Genomic DNA, 21,986 nt, shown 5'->3' on the forward strand with positions numbered 1-21,986 from the left:
GCCAATTGCACTTGGATTTCAAGCGCATCCAAACCTTCCTCTTCACCTTATGGCCCCACCAGACTGGTCTTCTACTGCTGGTATATCCTGCAACTTGTTCTTGAGGCAATAGCAGTGCAGTAGTGATGGATTTCTTCTGCTTTAATTTGTGCTGTGATGCTCCCCCAGATGCTACCAGATTATTGCTGTCCAGAGGGCCTATAACACAACAAAGGCAGGACAAAATAAACTAGAACATCGGTAGCATTTTTTTTAAAAAAAATATTATTAAAACACATTTATTTGAATGTTGCAATACAGCTTTGTCGACTGCCATAATACCACAGAATGATCAATGCTCCATCCCTCATCACTGTCATGGTGGCTTGCCAAGTACCCTCAATAGGAACCCAACTACCTATCTGGTTTACTAGACACTTGGCAGTATTGAAAGTTACAGGGTTTCAGCAGGAAGTTATGGGTTATGCATTGAGTGTTAAATGAAGCACTCCGAAGACTTTGCAGGTGCAAACAGAATTGGAAACTGGATCATGTGTGACTGCCCTGATAGCATCATGTGCACAAACCATCACAGATGTGTAATAAAAATGACATCTGGATGAGCCATTATTCTCCAACTTGTTCCTTTCCCCACCTCCTCCTGCTCTGGAAGATAGGACTCAAACCAGTGGTTTCAAGTTACAAGAAAAGAGATTCCGACTAAACATATGGAAAAATTTTCTGACAGTAAGAGCTGCTCAACAGTGCAATAGTCTCTGTCAGGAGGTTGTGGACTCTCCTTCCTTGGAGGTTTTTAAGCAGAGGTTGGCTGGCCATCTGCCATGGATGCTTTAGCTGAGATTCCTGCATCGCAGGGGGTTGGACTAGATGACCCTTGATCCCCTTCCAACTCTTAAGATTCTATGATTCTATGAAATATGTGATCTCCATTTAGTATTCTCGCTGTCTTTTCTCTCTTCTCCAACCACTTCCTTGACCTTTTCCAATTTTTATTTTAATTCATTCCATGCAAATGAATTTGCTATCAGCGAAGGGTTTTCAGAGAATCGAAACCAAAGTGGTTTGCTTGGATTCATGTTCTTCTTGATTAAAAGCAGGAATCCTGTCACCGCCTTCAGCTTTTTGTGATGCCATGACATTGATCTTTCATGATGCTCATCCTTCTTCATTGATATATCCAAACTGGACACAGCAAAGATGGAACTCCTAATTTTCACACCCAAACTTTTTCCTGGGTCGGTCTCAAGATCCAGAGATACTGTTATCTCTGAGGCTTGCCAGCAGAGGTTATCACACCACCTTTTTCATTTTTCATCTCTCATCTTTCATAGCTCAGTTGGTAGGCCACGAGACTCTCAATCTCAGAGTCGTGGGTTCGCACCCCATGTGGGGCAAAATATTCCCACATCTCAGCAGGTTGGACTAGATGATCCTCCTGTTGGGATACTGCCAGGGAGATAAAGTCCATCATGGCCCCAAGCCGTGTGCCGGACGTCCATCGATCTCCCATAGTCACGCAGTTTCAGCACTTCAGCAACATGAGTTTCTTCTAGAGCTCATGCACGCTCTATCAGCAGATAATGCACAGCCAAAAGTTGCACGCAGGAGAGCATTATTTACAAGCTTTTATTCAGCGTTGATCAGAACAAAGAAAGACATGACTGTTCTGCGTCAGTGTCTCAGACAGAGAGAGAGAACGAAAGCAATAGGAAACATAAACATTCTGTGAACAGGAAATACGCAGGCTGTGACACAAACATCCTGCTCCCTTTTAAGGTGGAACGGAAATATCCTAACACCTCCTGGTTCCTTCCAACTCTTGTTGTTTAGTTGTTTAGTCATGTCCGACTCTTCATGACCCCATGGACCAGAGCATGCCAGGCACGCCTCTCTTCCACTGCCTCCCGCAGTTTGATCAAACTCATGCTGGTAGCTTCGAGAACACTGTCCAGCCATCTCGTCCTCTGTCATCCCCTTCTCCTTGTGCCCTCCATCTTTCCCAACATCAGGGTCTTTTCCAGGGAGTCTTCTCCTCATGAGGTGGCCAAAGTATTGGAGCCTCAGCTTCAGGATCTGTCCTTCCAGTGAGCACTCAGGGCTGATTTCCTTCAGAATGGATAAAGGTAAAGGTAAAGGTACCCCTGCCCGTACGGGCCAGTCGTGTCCGACTCTAGGGTTGTGCGCCCATCTCACTTAAGAGGCCGGGGGCCAGCGCTGTCCGGAGACACTTCTGGGTCATGTGGCCAGCGTGACGAAGCTGCTCTGGCGAGCCAGCACCAGCGCAGCACACGGAAATGCCGTTTACCTTCCCGCTATAAAGTGGTACCTATTTATCTACTTGCACTTAGGGGTGCTTTTGAACTGCTAGGTGGGCAGGAGCTGGGACCGAAAGACGGGAGCTCACCTCGCCGCGGGGATTCGAACCGCCGACCATGCGATCGGCAAGTCCTAGGCACTGAGGTTTTACCCACCGCGCCACCCACCTCCCTTTCAGAATGGATAGGTTTGATCTATCCATTCAAACCTATCCTTCCAACTTTACAATTCTTTTATTCTATTTTGGAAATCCTTGTGGCTTCTAAGCACCGTTTAGGCTTCAACTCTCTGCTGTTTTTTCCTTCTCTACAGCATACCCTCTCCTGAGTATTGGGACTTGCCTGCTAACATTGTGAATAGCTCAAGCTATATCTTTGCGATTCAAAGCCTATGGGCCAAGTGATTATTGGAATTCTGTACAAGGAACAGTTGCATCCCAGACCAGCATCCTGCAAAGATATTTCTCCTTGATTTGTGTTCTTTTATTAAAATGCTACTTTGACGAAAATCCACAATAGAAGTAGAAAGCATTTCTGGCTTTTGCTTTAAATCCCACACCAACTTTTAAGCTGTCTCTCTCCCAAAAATATAACTTCAAGACAGAAGTGTTTTTTTGTTTAAACCACAGAGCCTAGGACTTGCTGATCAGAAGGTCGGCGGTTCGAATCCCCGTGACGGGGTGAGCTCCCGTTGCTCAGTCCCTGCTCCTGCCAACCTAGCAGTTCAAAAGCACATCAAAGTGCAAGTAGATAAGTAGGTACTACTCCGGCAGGAAGGTAAACGGCGTTTCTGTGCACTGCTCTGGTTCACCAGAGGTGGCTTAGTCATGCTGGCCACATGACCCAGAAGCTGTACGCCGGCTCCCTTGGCCAATAAAGCGAGATGAGCGCCGCAACCCCAGAGTCGGCCACGATTGGACCTAATGGTCAGGGGTCCCTTTACCTTTAATTCCAGTGTAGCCCTGGAGACACAGGCAGCTGTCTTACACAGGGTCAGACCATTGGACCATCTAGAACAGTCCTATCTACGCCAGTTGGCTGCAGGGTTTCAAGCCGGTAACAGAACATTTACAGTAGAGTTGCCACATTTCTTTTCTTTTCTTTTTAGTTTTTATTTATACTTTTCAAGTTTCCACATTTCATTAGTTTTACAATCAATTTAACATTTCATAATTTGACTTCCTTCCTCCTCTTTCTTCGGTTCGTTAATTATTTTTTTAAAAAAATATCTTCTGCACATCCAAATTCATTTAATTTGCTCATTTAATTATCTACTTACTCTTATGAAACTGCAGGTTTTTACAATAATCCTGCTAATGTTTTTATCTGTTTGCAATTTGTCTGTAAATATTCAATAAACCATTTTCATTCTTTTATAAAAAGTTTGTTATCTTGATTTCTTATTCTTCTGGTAAGTTTCTCCATTTCTGCATATACCATAAGTTTTTGTCTCCATTCTTCCTTTACTGGGACTTCTTCTTCTTTCCACTTTTCGGCAAGTAGCATTCTTGCTGCTGTAATATGAAATAAATCTTTATTGCTAAAAGCTATCAGCTGTCACAATTGGTTGCTGCTGTAGTAGCATACATAAATAAATTTCTATACAATTCAGGTAGTTCTGTCCCAAAAGAAAAGCTTCTGGTGTTTTTTTTTTACTAAAGTTATTTTGAACATCTTTTTCGATTCATTATATATCATTTCCCAGTAAGCTTTAACTTTACTACAAGACAACCACATATGTTAAAAATAACTTTCTTTCTCTTAGGGTTGCCATATTTCAAGAAGTAAAAATCTGATCATATCCTAGATGGGCTACTTTCCCAGAATAACAAAATATAAAGAAACAAAATTGTGTGTTGCCACAAATGCAGCCAGAAAACCATTAATTACACGCCAGAGAAGCACACAAACCAGAATAAAGGAAACCACAAAACTCAGCAATCCCATGCAAGACTTACCTAGAAGCAAGTCCTGTTGGACAGAGTAGAGCTTACTTCTAAGAATCCACAACCTCCTGTTGCACCGTCAAACGGTGCTTACTGTTCCTGATATTTAGTCAGGGTCAATCATGGGGCCTGAGATGGCTGATACTGGGGAATACACTCTTTTAAGTAGATGGGTCCCGAGCTGTTTAGGACTTTGTATACTACTGCTAACACAATGAATAGGTCCCGGTAGCTTACTGGCAGGCAGTCTAGCACTTTCAGGACTGGTGACATATGGCCCCATGGAGCTGTCCCACTTACCAACCTAACAGTTGGTAATTCTGTAGTAGCTGCAGCCTCTGAGCTGTCATCATAATGCAAATATATTGGAGGCAATATTAGCTGTAGCACAAAGGGCAAGGGAAGCCACATATAAAGATGCAATTTATGTTCAGTATGAGTTGAGTAAATTGAGACCCCCTCAAATATTAAAAAATAAGAATTCTGTGTCTGGGGGAGCCATATGTAGAATCAGTGGCACATCTGAGCATGAGTACACTATTGGGTTTGGGAGAATTAATTATAACTAACTTGTAACAAATTAATTAGTGGAGGCTGGGCCATTAGGACAAATGGGGCATTGTTGGCCTAAGCTCAGTCTGTTGGCAGCCAGCTGCCAGCTGCCCACTTCCTTACATACAACCAGTCCAGGGGGTGTGGCATTAACCACCAGCTTTCCCCTCCTCCTTAGTCTCAGTGTTGCTGCCTGCAGAGCTTGGCAGGGAGAAGGATGGGAACAAAACCAGAACTGGTAATCTCTGCAGGACATTGGCTCTGCTTCTGCCAGACACTTGCTCTGGCGCCACCTACTGTTGGCCTCCTTGTCTTCCACCCTACCAGTTCCATAAGGCACCAAGCTCCACTGGGATGAATACTAAATTCCAAGTGCTTCCACGTGTGACATCCTTCTGACATGTGCTGCAGCTGAGCTACCTTACCTAAGTTTCAGTTCTCATGCCCTAGAGTCCTGCACATCTATCCCCTGGTTTTGATGAGGCACATGAAGTGAAGAAGCCACCCAGATTTCAAGGTTGTTTTTCCCCATTAAATCTGTGAAATTAATCTAAGCACAACCAAGTATTGTTTTTGGAACCATATTTTGTCCGGTGGTTTTTAAAGCAACCCCATTCCTTTTTTTTAACCTTTTTTCCAAACAACAACAACTGATTTTAATAAATGAATACAGAATATTTGTTACTTAAGAGAAGTGTTGAAGCCACAAAGAGATAGAGGGAAGGCAACCAATACAGGAGGGATCCAAACTAATTTCCTGGAACAGAAAGAAAGTGACTGTAAAGAAAGAGAGAAAAGAAGGATTAAAAATGTATTTCTTTCTGAGAACTTGGTGTATAGAATACTTAAATTAGCATTTGTATCCTTTCAATAATATTGTGCACTTGACTAATTCTTTTTTATTATTTTCTTTTTATATTTATATTTTTTCCCTTTGCATTTTTTTCCTTTTTCTTTTCGGATAGCTGATGTAATGTTCAAATTATGCTTTCTTTGTATTTTTTTTAAAAATGCAATAAAGAATTAGAGGATGGATGGCGGCTAACAGATTGAGGTTGAATCCTGACAAGACAGAAGTGCTGTTTTTGGGGGACAGGAGGCGGGCAGGTGTGGGGGACTCCCTGGTCCTGAATGGGGCAACTGTGCCCCTGAAGGACCAGGTGCGCAGCCTGGGAGTCATTTTGGACTCACAGCTGTCCATGGAGGCACAGGTCAAATCTGTGTCCAGGGCAGCTGTTTACCAGCTCCATCTGGTACGTAGGCTGAGACCCTATCTGCCTGCGGACTGTCTCGCCAGAGTGGTGCATGCTCTGGTTATCTCCCGCTTGGACTACTGCAATGCGCTCTACGTGGGGCTACCTTCGAAGGTGACGCGGAAACTACAACTAATCCAGAATGCGGCAGCTAGACTGGTGACTGGGAGCGGCCGCCGAGACCATATAACACCGGTCTTGAAAGACCTGCATTGGCTCCCAGTACGTTTCTGAGCACAATTCAAAGTGTTGGTGCTGACCTTTAAAGCCCTAGACGGCCTTGGTCCAGTATACCTGAAGGAGCGTCTCCACCCCCATCAGTCTGCCCGGACGCTGAGGTCCAGCGCCGAGGGCCTTCTGGCGGTTCCCTCACTGCGAGAAGCAAAGCTACAGGGAACCAGGCAGAGGGCCTTCTCGGTAGTGGCGCCCGCCCTGTGGAACGCCCTTCCAGCAGATGTCAAAGCGATAAACAACTACCTGACATTCAGGAGACATCTTAAGGCAGCCCTGTTCAGGGAAGTTTTTAACGTGTGACATTTTACTGTATTTTTGGTTTTTATGGAAGCCGCCCAGAGTGGCTGGGGAGGCCCAGCCAGATGGGCAGGGTATAAATAATAAATTATTATTATTATTATTATTATTATTATTATTATTATTATTATTAAACAGTTTAAAAAAAAGATTTCAAGGTTATAATTTATTGTTATCACTCTCTTTCCTTGCCTACTTTCTGAGAAGGCTTCCGCTTACCAGAAATGGTGAGCCATTTCCATCTTGGCAGCAGCAAGAAGGAGTAAAGATAGGTGATTACCCATAAGGTGACTCATTCAGAACAGCATAACCTCGATCAACTAATGTCTGTGGAAACCCAGGCAGTCAATGCAAGATTGTTTTCCTCCCCGAAGGGACTAAATGGAGAGGAAGAGAGCATGACCTTGCATGCAGTATCGAGGGAACAAAAGAGATGTGGCTTTGCTGAGGCGGTTGTTGTGGCTATTGCTTTATAAATGGCGAAAACAACAGCTGCAAAGTAAAACAAGACATGCTGTTATGGGGTTATGAGCTTCTCCCACCTCAGCCCGCAAGGGAACATTGTTCACATTACCACAAAGAGGTTCAGTGATTTCAGAGCACATTTCTTCCCTCTGTGATTCCATTTGCTTCCTCTGTCCAGGTTTCTGTGTGGGTTGTGTGTGTCTGAAGCTAGAAACGGTGAAAATTTTATATATATATATATGGTATGACTATGGTGTTTAGATGCTTTTTGTAGAAAGCAGCCTGTCCTGTCAAGATGCATGAACCGGATTGTAGAAATTTGTTGGGAGCACCCTCCCGTATGCAATGCTTGGGACTTTTTAGTTTGGAGGAAAGGCGAAAAAGATGAGAGAAGTTTATAAAATCATGCACGACATGGAAAATGTGGAGAAGAGTTTTTCTTTCTCTCTCATCATGAGAACTTGTGGACATGCAATGAAGCTGAAGATTGGAAGATTCAGGATGGATAAAAGCTGGAACCTGCACCCATAGGAGGCAGGGATGGCCTCCAATTTGAATGGCTTTAAAAGAGGATTGGACAAATTCATGGAGGAAGAAGAAGAAGAAAAAAAGGAGTTTTGATTTGATATCCCGCCTTTCACTCCCTTTAAGGAGCCTCAAAGCGGCTAACAATCTCCTTTCCCTTCCTCCTCCACAACAAACACTCTGTGAGGTGAATGAGGCTGAGAGACTTCAGAGAAGTGTGACTGGCCCAAGGTCACCCAGCAGCTGCATGTGGAGGAGCGGGGAAGCGAACCCGGTTCCCCAGATTACGAGTCCACCACTCTTAACCACTACACCACACTGGCTATCAATGAGAGGGCTATCAATGGCTACTAGCAATGATGGCTTTGCTCTGCCCTGCACAGTCGGAGGCAGCGATGCTTCCGGATGCCTGTTGCTGGAAACCACAGGAGGGCAGAGTGTTGCTCTTCTGCTCAGATCCTGCTTGCAGGTTTCCCGATTGGCCTCTGAATGCTGGGCTACATGGGCTATTGGCCTGATCCAGCAGGCTCTTCTGATATCCTCAAATGTTTTAAGCCACTCAATGTGGAATAGCAGCCTATAAACCAATCAAGCAAATGAAAAGAAAGAAATGTAGCTAGAAATTATTTCATGATAGAAATGAGATTTAGGTCTAGATAGACATCTTTGAAAACCCAAATACTTTTTCTACAGAGCTTTTGGGGTGTAAAATGAATAGTCCCAGTAGCTGATTCTTTGACTGCGACTTCTTATCTCTTTAAAGAACTTTCTCGCCAGGGCATACGTGTGTGTGTGTGTGTGTGTGTGTGTGTGTGTGTATATATATATGCTGTTTATTTCTGCCATGTGGGCAGATGCCCACTAGGGACTTCACTGAGCCCACCAGAGCATTTAATTTATTCACCCAAACAGCTACCACACAACAATGGTGTGTGCTTATACTTTAGTTCTCACCAACAGAGCCACTGAAGTATTGCAGCATGAATCCAAATCCTTAATTTTCCAGTGGGTTTAAGGGTCACATGCTTCTCTTTTATTTCAGTATGTTTCCCTACGGTTTATATACTGACTTCTTTTTCCTGACGGGTTCCCTCAAGGAGAATTACACTGATTGAAACAACACACCCGCAAAGATAACAAAGCAATACTTTTTAAATAGCAAACAGCAGCAGTTTTGAAAACCGCCAGAGAGACAATATTTAATTCAAATCATGCTGGAATAAATGTTGCAAGGCCATTCAGGCAGAATGCCACTCACACTTGCGTATGTGTGCTCTTGCAACATGGGAATGCTTGCGCAAGTGTATTATTTTCACGTATTCCACCTTTGCTGCGTGGTGTTCAGGGAGCACGCAGGGTCAGGGGCGTAGCAAGGGGGTGGTGCAGTGGGGGCGGTCCGCCCTGGGTGTCACTACTGAGGGGGGTGACAAAATTCTGGGTGGCACTCACCGTAGGGCCTGCAGTGCGCCTGAGCCATGCGCCTCTCCTGGGAGTGATGTGGTGGCTCGGGTGCCTGTAGGCTCCATGTTGCCCCAAACGGTCTGCTCATCACCTCCCTCTCAGCTGTAGGGCAGCTGAGTGGGAGGAGGCAGGCAAACTTCTCAGAGGCCCCATGGAGCATCCTCCCCCGGCTTGCCCAGCCCCGCGGGTGGCTTGCCCTGCCTCTGGGCACAGGGCATGCGTGCCAATAAAGGGGCCTGAATGGCTTGCTACGATGCTGGGTAGGGTCTGCTCTCCACTACAGTACTCGTGGATTTGTCCCCCCTGCATTTCCAGATGATCCCAGCTTCTCCTTCCAGTATGAGCATTGACTGTCCTCATGTGACAATTTACTTTCATCCTCGAAGGTCGACGGGTTCAGAAAAGGGCAGCCAAAATGACCAAAAGGATGGAGAGAGACTCCTTTATCAGGAAAGGCCGCAGCTCTTGGGACTTTTTTAGTTTAGAAAAGAGTAAGAGTGCTCACTGGAAGGACAGATTGTGAAGCTGAGGCTCCAATACTTTGGCCACCTCATGAGAAGAGAAGACTCCCTGGAAAAGACCTTGATGTTGGGAAAGATGGAGGGCACAGTAGAAGGGGATGTCAGAGGACGAATTGGTTGGACAGCGTTCTCGAAGCTATCAGCATGAGTTTGACCAAGCTGCAGGAGGCAGTGGAAGACAGGAGTGCCTGGCGTGCTCTGGTCCATGGGGTCACGAAGAGTCAGACAACAACTAAACAACAACAAGAGGTGAAACAATAGAATGTTATAAAATAATTCATGGCATGGAGAAAGCGGAGAAAGCTTTCTCCCTCAAAGCACTAGAGCTTGTGGACATTGAATGAAGCCAAATGCTGGAAGTTTTGGGAAAGACAAAAGAAAGCACTTTTCCCACGTAGTGCATGGTTAAACTGTGGAACTCACTTCCACAGCAGCCACTGATGGCCACTACTTGAATAACTTTAAAAGAGGATTAGACAAATTCATGGCTATCAATGACTATGAGCCACAACGGCTCTGTTTTATCTCCACTGTCAGAGGCAGAATGCTTCTAATCTGCTTCTTCTTCCATCTCATCCAGTGCAATCCTATGCATCTCCACTCAGAAAGTAAGTCCTGTTGAGTTCTGTGGGGCTTACAGGTAAATGAACACAGGGTTGCAGCCCCCCCCCATGTCTGTCTGTGTGCACCATGCCTAGTGGGGTGTACCTGTCCCCAACATTATTAACTTTCAGGAAGAATTTGAAAACATTCCTGTTTTCCGTAGCATTTGGTGACCGAAGAGTAACTGAAATCACTGGATGGAAGTATGTTTGCAACTATAACTGGTTTTAAATGTTTTTAACCAGTGCTTTTTTCCTCTAAAAAAAATGTTTAAGGGTGCTCTCATTTTCCTACTCATATTGAAATACCGCCTCTCAATGAGGCCAAACTTAGATTCACAAAATGTTTAGGGGTATGTGTACCCCTGTGTCCCTTCCAGAAAAAAGCACTGTTTTTAACTATATATTTTTGTTAACCGGTTTGAGGTTTTGGTTTTTTTTACAGTTGAAGGGTCTGTATATTTTATGAAATAAATAAATTGTTCAATAATAATTTTATAATGTATTAATATGTTTTAGAATGTTTCTGCTTTGTTGTTTTTTTTAAATTGTATGTTTGTTAGCTACCCTGGGTTCCTGGGAGAGGAGGGCAGGATAAGAACAGAATAACATAAGAAGAGCGCTTCTGAATCAGGCCATCTAGTCCAGCCTCCTGTTCTCACAGTGGCTGAACTGTGGGAAACCAGCAAGCAGGATTTGAGCATGAAAGCATTCTCCCCTCTTGTGGTTTCCAGCAACCAGTGTTCAGAAGCATCATTTCTGAATAAATTAGGTTGGATGTTAGAAGAGAAATATACACATACCTTGCTGCAATATATTATGTGGATATAACACAACAGCCTAACACAACAGCCTTTAATTCATTCTAGAAATCATCTCTCTGGTTCACAATGCAGCCTCCCTGGGTGCCTGTGTTTCCTGAAAACCCCATGACATCCTCAGCTAGGCTTCCCTAAAACACAGGCAGGTGGGGAGGCTGCCTATTGTGCACATGGTAGTTGCTCACTGCTAAGCCTTTTAACTTTTATATAAACCAGTGCTCTTTCCCCCCCTAAAGGTAATTGGAAGAACTTCCTTAAAAACAAAAGCAGCAACTGCACCAATGTCAGGTGCCTGGTATCCCAGCATTCCATGCTCCAGGTACAGAGCATGGCACCTTGAATCAGGAAGTAACTTCTCGCATGGGGATTTTTCAGGTCAGGAAGTGCCAGCAGCTGGGGAGACTGCAGAGTAGTAGATAAATATTTCATGGAAAGCAGCACACCATGAGTGGCACATGTCCTGATTTTTACCTAGCCCATTTCAGCGATGAGGATTATTAGTCTAGTTTGGGGAAAAAAAGATGTTTAAAATTAGCCTCTTGTGAACTACCTCTGACCCTTCAGTGCTGTTTCTAACAATTTGTGACATGGAAGGCAATGGACTTCCTGACCTAGCAGTTTCAGGGAAGACCAGATCAATAAAATTGTTTAGTTCCCAGGAAAAACAACAACTGGTTATCGGTTTCTCCACAGGAACTCTGGCTTCAACAAACAAGGATGCTCACTTTGGGGCTTCAATTTATGACGTGGGAACCACAGAGATAAGACTTGTTTCCCCCCAAATTTAGAAGGTTGCCCTCTTCACCTCTTCGCAACAATACAATGGTAAGCCGTAAGGAACAAACACATTTCAAAGGAATCAAAGGAATTCAAAGGAATGTCACTTGAACAGGGATACAAGCCAACTCCCTTTTGCATAGGAGTTAGCGAGTCCCCAAAATGTATTGAAACTATAGATTTTGTGAAGGTAAATTGGCACGGTCTGGTCCAGCTCTCTCTCACACAACTCTTGGCTCTCATCCTTCTCTTATCCTACAGTAATGCTGTACTGTTTTTAACACTTGATTGGGAGCTGCCCAGAGTGGCTGGGGAAACTCAGCCAGATGGGCGGGGTATAAATAAATCATCATCATCATCATCATCATCATCATCATCATCATCACTACTAGCCAGGTGAGGGAGGAGGTTCCACCCAGTTGCACTCTGGCACAGAGCAGCTTCCTTTCTTATATGAACGGCCCATTATGGCCCTTACCTGGCTACTTGAACAGTGAGATCTTCCATTAGATTCCCCTCAACTCTCAATATTCCCTCCCTCCAAGAACAAGATATCTGTCCCCAGATGTACAATCAACAGAAGAACAGCTTCCCTGTAGAAAAGCAACAGAAGTTAACCAAGACATTAAAACACACATCATCAAGAACAGAAAGCTAAGCATAGGTGCACTTTTACCCCAACACCAGTGCAGTAACACCTTATTCCTTTTAAGTAAGTTGTTGTTGTTGTTGTTGTTGTTGTTGTTGTTGTTGTTGTTGTTGTTGTTGTTATTATTATTATTATTATTATTATTATTATTATTATTATTATATTAATTAAATTTGTATACCGCCCTATACATGTAGGTCTCAGGCCAGTTCGTAACATCATGATCTCTTCAGTATTTCCTCTTTTTCTTTATGCAGAAACCCAGTCACAGTTTGGTATCCACAAGTTTCAACACTTGGCATGCCTAAGTTAAGGGGGTTCTGACATGTTTAAGGCAGGATACTACACTCACTGCCAGAGCTGCTTTGCCTGAAGGCGTTTCTCATTCTTCCCTTTGTGCCACTGTAGCACAAACAGCTTTCGAAAACACACATTCTTGCCGCTTGCTGTCCTACACAGTTGTATACACACACACCACACACACTACACCACACCACACCATACCACACCACACACACACAAACACAAACAGAGTTATCAGAACAATTCCTGAAAACCAAACAGTTCCCATCACCACAAACATGCAAAAATCACCAACCAAACAGCATTTCAAAAGAACAATGACAAAACTTGCAAGAAGGATCTGTACAGAAAATCAATAAACAGTCCCCTGAAGACAAACCCACACCGTGCGGTTGCCTGCATAGCTCTTTGTCCTGGAATTCCATGAAGTCCTCAGCCCAAGTTGGTCAACAGCTCCTTTGGGGCTCAAATCACAGAATCAGTCTTTGTGGAATCCTTCGATTTTGCTTTGGTTTCCCCTCTGGTTGTGGATCAGAGGCCCCAATGTGCATTCCAGTCCCAGAGCCACACGCTGGGCCTCAATGCACATCTCCAGAAACATACCTGCTTTCTTACGCACAGGGAATTCTCTCCATTTCTTTTCCTTTTGACACCCTTGGGCTATCCCCCTCCAACTCAAATAGTAATAAGGATTATTTGCTGACTACTTACGACAAAGGTCCGTATAGTTAAAGCTATGGTTTTCCCAGTAGTGATGTATGGAAGTGAGAGCTGGACCATAAAGAAGGCTGATTGCCGAAGAATTGATGCTTTTGAATTATGGTGCTGGTGGAGACTCTTGAGAGTCCCATGGACTGCAAGAAGATCAAACCTCTCCATTCTGAAGGAAATCAGCCCTGAGTGCTCACTGGAAGGACAGATCATGAAGCTGAGGCTCCAATACTTTGGCCACCTCATGAGAAGAGAAGACTCCCTGGAAAAGACCCTGATGTTGGGAAAGGTGGAGGGCACAAGGAGAAGGGGACGACCGAGGACAAGATGGTTGGACAGTGTTCTCGAAGCTACCAACATGAGTTTGACCAAACTGTGGGAGGCAGTGGAAGACAGGAGTGCCTGGCGCGCTCTGGTCCATGGGGTCACGAAGAGTCGGACACGACTAAACAACTAAACAACAACACTTATGATTACCTTGTAACTTTCTGTCCAAACAACATACTTTCATTTTCCCCATTTAATAAACCAGTCTTTTGTTAGTACTTGCTGTGAACAGTTCTTTACTGGGGATAAGGGCTAATAGTATACATGCATTTGATACATGTTTTGTGTGCAAAGTTTTTATTTCAACTCAAAAGTGTGTGTTGGGTTTCTCACGGGGGGTCGATATGCATGTGGATTCAGACATACATGGGTAGCAATAGCCACCTTGCAAGAATAAGGTGAGGTCAACCGTGCATCTTTTATAAAATGATAAATTATACAGGGCTCTGAGATAGAGACAGCAAAAGAGAACCCGCTTTCAAAGGGGAATAAAACTTATTGAGCAGTTGAAGGACAGGGCTTTGGCACAGCGTTGATTTTAACTGCTGTCATTCATAGCAGATTTTGTTGTTGTTGTTGTTTGGCTTGCTGAATTTTGTAATGCAACTCTCTTAAATAGGTGAGAGGCATTTCTCTTGAATTATAAAAAAGAAATCTGAATCCAGTTTATTAGAAAAATATATGATATACACATCCCACTCCCAGACAGATTGTTGATCAGGTCCATACCTGCCAATACACACTTGATCTCCTCACCTCAAAAGGGGTATGGTAGAACTGGGAAATGTGTTCAGAAAGGGGCAGCCAAAACCATCAAGGGTGCACCGGGGTGAGGAAAAGGTCACAACACTGGGGGCTTTTTCGTTTAGAGAAAAGTTGCGTAAGAGGTGACTTGGCAGAGGTATATAAGGTTACGCGCAGGGCGGGCAAAGAGGATAGAGAGAGGTTTTTCTCCATCATAATACCAGAACGTGGAGCAGCCAAGGAAGCTGGATGTTGGAAGGTTCATGACAAAAAGTATTTCTTCAGGTAATGCATAAACCATGGCATCCGGTCCCTCAGGAGGCAGTGATGGCCACCAACCGGGATGGATTCAAAAGAGGTTAGACAAATTCACAGAAAACAAGGCTATTTCAGGTTAGGATGACTGTGCTCTCTCTGCCTCCACTGTTGCCTCCGATATGCCTCTGAATTCCAGTTGCTGGGAATTGCAAGTGAGGAGAGTGCTGTTGCTCTCTGTTCCTGCTTGTGGGCTTCTCACAGGCATCTCCTTGGCCACTGTGAGACCATATAACACCGGTCCTGAAAGACCTACATTGGTTCCCAACACATTTCCGAGCACAATTCAAAGTGTTGGTGCTGACCTTTAAAGCCCTAAATGGCCTCGGCCCAGTATACCTGAAGGAGCGTCTCCACCCCCATCGTTCTGCCCAGACCCTGAGGTCCAGCGCCGAGGGCCTTCTGGCGGTTCCCTCATTGCGAGAAGTGGAGCTACAGGGAACCAGGCAGAGGGCCTTCTTGTTGGTGGCCCCCACCCTGTGGAACGCCCTCCCACCTGATGTCAAGGAAATAAACAACTATCTGTCTTTTAGAAGACATCTGAAGGCAGCCCTGTTTAGGAAAGTTGTTAATGTTTGGTGTTTTATTGTGCTTTTAATATCCTGTTGGGAGCCACCCAGATGCTCAGGATGCTCTACTATATGGACCTTTGGCCTGATACAGCAGGCTCTTCTCATGTTCTTATGCACATCCCCAGCAATATAGCAGCAACTGGTCTCTCCACTTTTTTCCTTTCGTCCCTCCATTTCATCTTTTGAATGACATTTTCTTAAATTCCAATTAGCACCTGTGGAATCTAATCTTGGCTCAAACCCTCCGGCAAAGGGACTTTCCAGTGCCTTGTGCTGTTGGACCCAGTGGAGAAATGGTGTGGTGAAGCGGACAGAGGATCAGACAGAGAGACCTGGCTTCAAATCCCCAGTCAGCTATGAGGCCCCTCTCACATGGCTGCAGTGCTCTGTTTTTAATGTTTGATGCTTTATTATGTTTTATATATTCTGTAAGCTGCCCAGAGTGGCTGGGGAAACCTAGCCAGATGGGCAGGGTATAAATAATAAAATTGTTGTTGTTGTTGTTTTCTATTGTTGGTACACTGAAGACCTCCATGAGTTGATCTCTGGGATTCGATGTGATCCTTGGTTGACCCAGCTCTCATGGAGGGCGAATTAAGGATTGCAAAAGCCTCATTCATGCCGTCGATGTGGAATGAGGCAAAACACAACCCCTCTAGGGAGCAGGGAGCAGAAGAAGATTCCACTTGTATTAAAATATAATTTGAAGTTGAATTAACGCTGATCCCCCCAAAGCCAGCTTCAACAGGTGGGTTGAGCTTGGACTCTGGCAAGTCTCCAGAGATACAGAGATAATACTGGGGCAGAGCAACCTCCAACTTCTTTTCAACCCTTGCTACAACTTAACCTGGCTGTTGACATTGCAACAACTTATTCCTTTTATTTGCCTATTTAAGGCAATTATATACCACTTAATCATTAGTCTTTCTAGGTGGGGTACATAAGAAAAATAACCCATAGAGAATGATGCAATAAAAATTCACCATAAACACAAACAGAAACCTGAACGCTACCTTAAAATGCCTGCTTGGAATAAGAAAGTATTTATTGAGCCCCTGAAGTTCACCAAGGAGAGTGCCTGTCTAACTTCAGACAAGATGGAGAACCACAGTCTTGGGCCCACAACTCTGAACTTAGCACATAGTTGAGCTAGGGAACTCATTCCCACAAGAGGCAGAGATGGCCACCATCTTGAATGGCTTTTAAAGTGGATTAGACAAATTATGGAGGAGAGGGCTATTGAAGGCTACTAGCCATGATGGCAATTCTCTCTCTCCACAGTTGGAGGCAGCAATGCTTTTGAATACCAATTGCTGGAAACCACGACAGGGGAGAGTCACTCTTGAGCTCAGGTCTTTCTCGCTGAATTCCCAAAGGCATCTGGTTGGCCACTGTGAGAACAGGATCCTGGACTAGATGGGCCCTTGGCCTGATCCAGAAGGTATCTCACATGTTCTTATGAATGCTGCACAACCTCTGGTCCTTATGAGTTGTGCAGCTGAGCCACGGAGGCCCACCGACAGAGACTCTCCAAAGATCTCAGTCATCCAGCAGGGATATACAAGGGTCTGACCGTCCTTAAGATGTCCTGGACCCCTGTTGTTAAGGGCCTTGTACATTGATGCAAGAACCTTGAACCTGTCTCAGTAGCAGATGGGCAGCCAGTGCAAGCTCTCAAGCTCTGGAATTTCGTGCCAGAGCTAGTAGTGTGTCCATCAACAGTCCAGCACCAGCGGGAGCTTGCAGACCAGGCAGAAGGGTAGCTTCACATAGAGCGCTTGATCAGACATCCTCACAAATTACAACGGAAGTGGCAATGTTGTTGCACTTTCTTGCGGGGCGATAGAGCACAGGCTTCCATTGGAACGATCTCGTGTTTTCTTTAGGGTACATAAAACAAGGGTAATTCCCAATCTGTATCTTTAAATCATGCACACAACTTCATCTTTATTATTTTTCTCGGACTTGGCCAGTTCTCCATCTTACATTTGGCCTCTCCCCTGCGTGGTTGGTCAGAGCAGAAGTCTCTCATTCCACACATCTTTTGAAGGAAAGGCATATTTACGTAGTGTGGACAGCTGCCGATTGATTGTCAGTGCGGTTTTGGCAGCTACAACGGAACATTTTATTTACCCTCGGTGACTGTGGGGAGTTTATGCAACTTATTTATCTTGTTCTAATCTTGTTAATCATCCAATTGCTTCCAATGATGGTCACTTTCATGATCCAGGGGAGCTGGATAAAAATCCAGTGTTTTTGTAAATGGTGCTTTAATAACTATTTGAGGAGTAATGTGCAGGGCCCCCACACATGAGAAACATCCCTTCTCCTGCCAGTTGAAGTCTGTATTGGCTGGGATCACTTATCTCAGCCACACTGTAAGTAATATAATAACAACCTGTCCTCATAAAACTCAACAAATGATGAATGGAACATCTCACCTCAGCATTGTGGACTGCATCTTTCATTGTACCTGCGAACTGCAGCAGGCAAGCTTAAGAGAACTTTAGGGGTGGGTGGTGGTGGTACCACAAGGATTTGTCACCTGAATCAGATGCCCCACACTGTCTAACAGTAGGGTTGGCCTTGGCAGGATCAGAGCAGAATTAGGGACACATCCCTAGTTGGGTGGGGAGCCTCATATGCCACCACGAGGTGGTCTTCAACCTTTTCTGAATACGGTTGCAGTATTCTTAAAGGATTAAGCCTGCAGTTTAGGGACCTACTTTCGATGCCACACCCTGGGTGTTAGAGCAAGAGAACCAGGCAGAGGGCCTTCTCGGTAGTGGCGCCTGCCCTATGGAACGCCGTCCCGTCAGTTGTCAAGGAAAGAAACAACTATCTGACCTTTAGAAGACATCTGAAGGCAGCCCCTGTTGCTTTTTCAATATTCTTATTGGTGTTCTGTTGGGAGCCACCCAACAACAACAACAACAACAATAATATAAGAGCACAAGAAGAACTTGCTGGATCAGGCCGATTGCCCATCTAGTCCAGCATTCTGTTCTCACAGTGGCCAATCAGATGCTGTTGGGAAGGCCACAAGCAGCACCTCCTTGGGATTCCCAACAACAGGTATTCAGAGGCTTACTGCCCCCAACAATAGAGGTAGAAGTCGCCCATTGTGGCTGGTAGCCATTGATAGCTTAATCTCTTCTAAAACCATCCAAGTTGGTGGCCCACCTTGTGGGAGCGAACTGCATGTTTTAACTATGTGCTGTGTAATGAAAAAGGGACAGAAAGAGGTGGACTGCCCTTAACCGTACCCAGGTTAGATGGCTGCCATGAATTTGTGGAGCTGCCTCTGAAGACTTCTTGGAAACTACAAATCAGTTCAGAATACAGTGACATCTAGCTTGCTGGCTGGGAATGGTTCTTCACTGGGCAATTGTTCCTGGGCATAATTCAGACTACTGCTTTTAAACTTCAAAGGCCTATTCAGCTTGGGACTTGGCTCCCTCAAGGACTAGCTCCTCCTCTGTGAGCTTGGCTGCCCATTTTGTTCATAACTGGAAGCCCTTCTCTGCTGCCTAAAACCAGGCCAGTGGTGACCAAGAAAAGGGCACTCTTCATGGTGGGCATGGCCAAAGTGGGTGTGGTCATTATTATTATTATTATTAATAATAAAATTTATATACTGCCCTTCATCGAAAGAGCTCAGGGCAGTTCACAAGATAAAAATACAGGATAAAATAAAATAAAATAGATAGTTAAACTAAAATAGAAAGGAAAGGAAACCCTACATTTTGGACTCACAGCTGTCCATGGAGGAGCGGGTCAATGCTTTGACCAGGGCAGCTGTCTATCAGCTCCATCTGGTATGCAGGCTGAGACCCTACCTGCTCATAGACTGTCTCACCAGAGTGGTGCATGCTCTGGTTATCTCCCGCTTGGACTATTGCACTGCGCTCTATGTGGGGCTACCTCTGAAGGTGACCTGGAAACTACAACTAATCCAGAATTCAGCAGCTAGACTGGTGACTGGGAGTGGCTGCCAAGACCATATAACACCAGTCCTGAAAGACCTACATTGTCTCCCAGCACTTTTCTGAGCACAATTCACAGTGCTGGTGCTGACTTTTAAAACCCTAAACAGCCTCGGCTCAGTATACCTGAAGGAGCGTCTTCACCCGCACCGTTCTGCCCAGACACTGAGGTCCAGCTCTGAGGGCCTTCTGGTGGTTCCCTCACTGCAAAAAGTGAGGTTACAGGGAACCAGGCAGAGGGCCTTCTTAGTAGTGGCACCTGCCCTGTGGAACACCCTCCCATCAGATGTCAAGGAAATAAACAACTTTCTGACATTTAGAAGATGTCTGAAGGCAGCCCTGTTTAGGGAAGTTTTTAATGTTTGATGTTTTATCGTGTTTTTTATATTCTGTTGCGAGTTTCCCAGAGTGGCTGGGGAGGCCCAGCCAGATGGGCGGGGTATAAGTAATAAATTATTATTATTATTATTATTATTATTATTATTATTATTATTATTATTATTCCCACAAAGGCCATAGAATATTACTCAGCCTGGTTGAAGAGGAACATTTTTGCCTGGTGCCCAAAGGTTTATAATGAAGGCACCAAATGCATTCCCCTGCAGAGGGCATTCCACAAATGGGGAGCCACTGCACAAAAGTTCTGTTCTCCTGTTGCCACCCTCCAGACCTCGCGTGGAGGAGACACATGAAGAAGGTGTTACGGAAAAGGAGCAATGCAGCAGCGAGCTGCAGCTGGCTGGAAAGCAAAACATTATGGGAATGTTTGGGACTGTACCGTGAGAACAAAGGGGCAGTCTATTCACTGTGCTGAGCACCGGATGTTAGCTCAGAGTGTCATTTGACCTGTACAGGAAGTACAGGAGGTGGAGTTTGTCTCTCTGCTGTTGGTGTTTGAAGAGAGCAGACACGTTTCTCTGTAATGCTGCAAAGACAGAAATAAAGGCATGTAAATACATTTCTGTCTATCTCTTTCCCCTCCCTGGGGGAGGTAGGGAGCAGGGAAGAGTGGTGTGTTCTTCTCACGCTTGAGGAGGATCGCCGATTGTGACCTAGCCTGTATCCTGCTGGGAAACGCAGACAGGGAGGTCAACAAGGAGATCAAGCCGGGTGCCTGGAGAGTGGCCAGTTCCTCTGATAAGGCTTGAAATCCGACAGAAGGGCCCCAGAGGATGGTCTCAGGGTCTGGGTCAGTTCATATGGGGAGAGGCGGTCCTTGAGTTATTGCAGTACTGAGTCAGACACATGCCATTCTCTGCCCAGGGCAGGCAGGCAAGAAGTATTATCACAGCTCAGAGACGCATTCCAGTTGGGTAAAACCAATAGAAGAGACTGCGGAGTGGGACCAGGAAAGGGGTGTGGCCTGTGCAGAGTCTCAAGGGACAGATAGAGAGGTCTGGAGGACCGTAGAGGTTCCCCACCCCTGAGTTAGAAGAACAGAAGAATGAAGCTTGGATGTCATCCCTGCTGCTGAGCAAATGGAATGTACGTTTCTCCATCATGTGTGTATTTGTGTGTGTCTTTCTTTCCTAGTTCACTGAATCAACTGCCACTCTTCTGCTCTGGCAGATGGCTCTATCAGGATAAATCACTGCAGTGGGTTAGGATTAAATATAATAACAAAACAATAGTCTGGTATGGGCAGCAGGATTTTGGGCTTGGAACCATTTTCAGGGTAATTAGGCTCCATTGTTTCTCCAGTGAGCAAATATTTCAATTTACTCTGTTGCCAAACCAAGGACGTGCTGGGAGGCTGATACGTTATCTACTGCCAATTACGTAAGCTCATGATGCATGTTGTAAAAGAGAGAGAGAGAGAGAGAAAGGTCATTACTCTTAATCAGCTTTTTAAAAGCCATTTCTTAAAAAACATTCTCTTTGTATATATTTAAGGGTGTTTTAAAAATCACCATGCCTCCATGCATATATTGCTTAACCCCTTGAAGCACCCACTCCCCCCTTTTCTTTTCTTTTTTGCCAAAGAAGCCTGATTGTGAAATTGCCATTGTGATTCCTGTAAGGTTACCATTAAAGGGGTTTTGGCACCCAGATAATTTGGATTTTATTGTTATATATGTAAATTCCATAAACATTTAATGGTGCCCTTGAACCCTGGAACTATATCCCATCCAAGGTGGTGAAGTTGGCCAGTTTCAGAGGTTGCGAAAACAATACCACGAAACAATCCAGCCTGCCCCAAACCCTTTTGCAATTCTTACATGAATTCTGGGCAGTTTGTGGCTGCCGATTTGACGTTGAATAGTTTAGAACAGCCTCCCCCAATATGATGTCTTCCAGATGGACCACAACTCTCATCACCCCTTCTTTGGCAACATTGCAAAATCTAGAGAATATCGACTCTCAAAGAATGGCTGCATTCCAGTTCTCATCTTTTTTCAGAAAGTGCGAATCACCTTATGATCTTTATAAAGCTGGCCAAATCATGGCTGTATCCAGAAACCAGTGGTGAAGGAAGGGGGGCGGGGGCGGTCTGCCCTGGGTGCCATCTCTAAGGGGGGTGACAAGAAGGCACCTTGTGGGGGGCTCACTCCGCTGCCCCTGGGTGTGGCGGTGTAAGTGTTAAGTTGTGGGTGAAAATATCAGATGACA

At 44.9% G+C, this 21,986-nt stretch overlaps 3 long non-coding RNA genes across 3 annotated transcripts in view; 1 reads left to right on the forward strand and 2 right to left on the reverse strand.

Annotated features, from left to right (window-relative positions):
- Positions 1-21,986, reverse strand: part of LOC308587594 — a 272,764-nt gene that overhangs the window by 157,887 nt on the left and 92,891 nt on the right. The gene's annotated exons all lie outside the window — the stretch shown is intronic.
- Positions 1-21,986, forward strand: part of LOC308587538 — a 462,158-nt gene that overhangs the window by 73,688 nt on the left and 366,484 nt on the right. The window lies entirely within an intron of this gene.
- Positions 3,586-7,088, reverse strand: LOC308587587. Its single transcript, XR_014008478.1, has 3 exons — positions 6,817-7,088; positions 5,499-5,570; positions 3,586-3,829 (listed from the first exon to the last, which is right to left on the reverse strand). It is a non-coding gene; the product is annotated as an uncharacterized lncRNA (long non-coding RNA).

This window comes from Podarcis bocagei (genome assembly GCF_964188305.1).
Source record: "Podarcis bocagei genome assembly, chromosome: 1".
NCBI lineage: Eukaryota > Metazoa > Chordata > Lepidosauria > Squamata > Lacertidae > Podarcis > Podarcis bocagei.